Source organism: Salvelinus fontinalis, chromosome 1 (assembly GCF_029448725.1).
Source record: "Salvelinus fontinalis isolate EN_2023a chromosome 1, ASM2944872v1, whole genome shotgun sequence".
Lineage (NCBI taxonomy): Eukaryota > Metazoa > Chordata > Actinopteri > Salmoniformes > Salmonidae > Salvelinus > Salvelinus fontinalis.
Genome location: NC_074665.1, coordinates 40,480,679 through 40,482,609, shown reverse-complemented (window position 1 = coordinate 40,482,609; position 1,931 = coordinate 40,480,679).

Sequence of the window (1,931 nt, the reverse complement as noted above, 5' to 3'; positions counted from 1 at the left end):
CAGTACAACGGTTTGATTTGTTTGATCTTAGCTAGCTACATAGCCGTCTTTGTATCAAACATAATTGTGTAGTTATTGAGGTTCGCTAGCCAGCTATTTTCGTCCTAACGTAACGCAACGTAGCCAACACTGCTAGCTAGCCAGCTTGCCACCGAATAGCAGCATTGTAGAAACGAGTGCATTACAACGGAACGACTTGATTAGTGTAGTGTTGGCTGGCTACACAGTTGTCTTTGCTATCTTTGATTTGTTTGATCTTAGCTAGCTACTTAGCTGGCTACATAGCCGTCTTTGTATCAAAGATAATTGTGTAGTTATCGAGGTTCGCTGAGGTTCGCTAGCCAGGTATTCTCGTCCTAACGTAACGTAACGTAACGTAGTCAACCCTGCTAGCTAGCCAGCTAGCCACCGATTAGCAGCACTGTAGAAACGATTACATTACAACGGAACGACTTGATTTGTGTAGTGTTAGCTAGCTACATAGCTTTCTTTGCTATCTTTGTATCTAAGATAATTGTGTAGCTTTGAGTAATTATCGGTTAGCTAGCCAGCTATTTTCGCCTGCCGCGCTGCCGTCCTCCTACCTAGCCAACACTGCTAGCTAACACTGCTAGCTAGCCAACTTCTACCGAATAGCAGCACTGTAGAAACTTACATTACAACGGAACGACTTGATTAGCGTAGTGTTAGCTAGTTGTCTTTGCTGTCCTTGTATCCATGATAATTGTGTAGTTTAGAGAAATTTAGAGAAATTGTCGAGGTCACCTAGCCAGCTTCACTTTCAACAACGCAGCCACTGCTAGCCAGGCTACTTCACCAGCCAGCAGTACTATATCATTTTAGTCAATCAGATCTTTTATTTTATTTATTTTTTTTGCAACGTAAGCTTAACTTTCTGAACATTCGAGACGTGTAGCCCACTTGTCATTCTAATCTCCTTTGCTTTAGCGTAGCCTCTTCTGTAGCCTGTCAACTATGTGTCTGTCTATCCCTGTTCTCTCCTCTCTGCACAGACCATACAAACGCTTTACACCGCGTGGCCGCGCCCACCCTAACCTGGTGGTCCCAGCCCGCACGACCCACGTGGAGTTCCAGGTCTCCGGTAGCCTCTGGAACTGCCGATCCGCGGCCAACAAGGCAGAGCTCATCTCAGCCTATGCGTCCCTCCAGTCCCTCGACTTCTTGGCACTGACGGAAACATGGCTCACCACAGATAACACTGCTACTCCTACTGCTCTCTCTTCGTCTGCCCACGTGTTCTCGCACACCCCGAGAGCTTCTGGTCAGCGGGGTGGTGGCACCGGGATCCTCATCTCTCCCAAGTGGTCATTCTCTCTTTCTCCCCTTACCCATCTGTCTATCGCCTCCTTTGAATTCCATGCTGTCACAGTTACCAGCCCTTTCAAGCTTAACATCCTTATCATTTATCGCCCTCCAGGTTCCCTTGGAGAGTTCATCAATGAGCTTGATGCCTTGATAAGCTCCTTTCCTGAGGACGGCTCACCTCTCACAGTTCTGGGTGACTTTAACCTCCCCATGTCTACCTTTGACTCATTCCTCTCTGCCTCCTTCTTTCCACTCCTCTCCTCTTTTGACCTCACCCTCTCACCTTCCCCCCCTACTCACAAGGCAGGCAATACGCTTGACCTCATCTTTACTAGATGCTGTTCTTCCACTAACCTCATTGCAACTCCCCTCCAAGTCTCCGACCACTACCTTGTATCCTTTTCCCTCTCGCTCTCATCCAACACTTCCCACACTGCCCCTACTCGGATGGTATCGCGCCGTCCCAACCTTCGCTCTCTCTCCCCCGCTACTCTCTCCTCTTCCATCCTATCATCTCTTCCCTCTGCCCAAACCTTCTCCAACCTATCTCCTGATTCTGCCTCCTCAACCCTCCTCTCCTCCCTTTCTGCATCCTTTGACTCTCT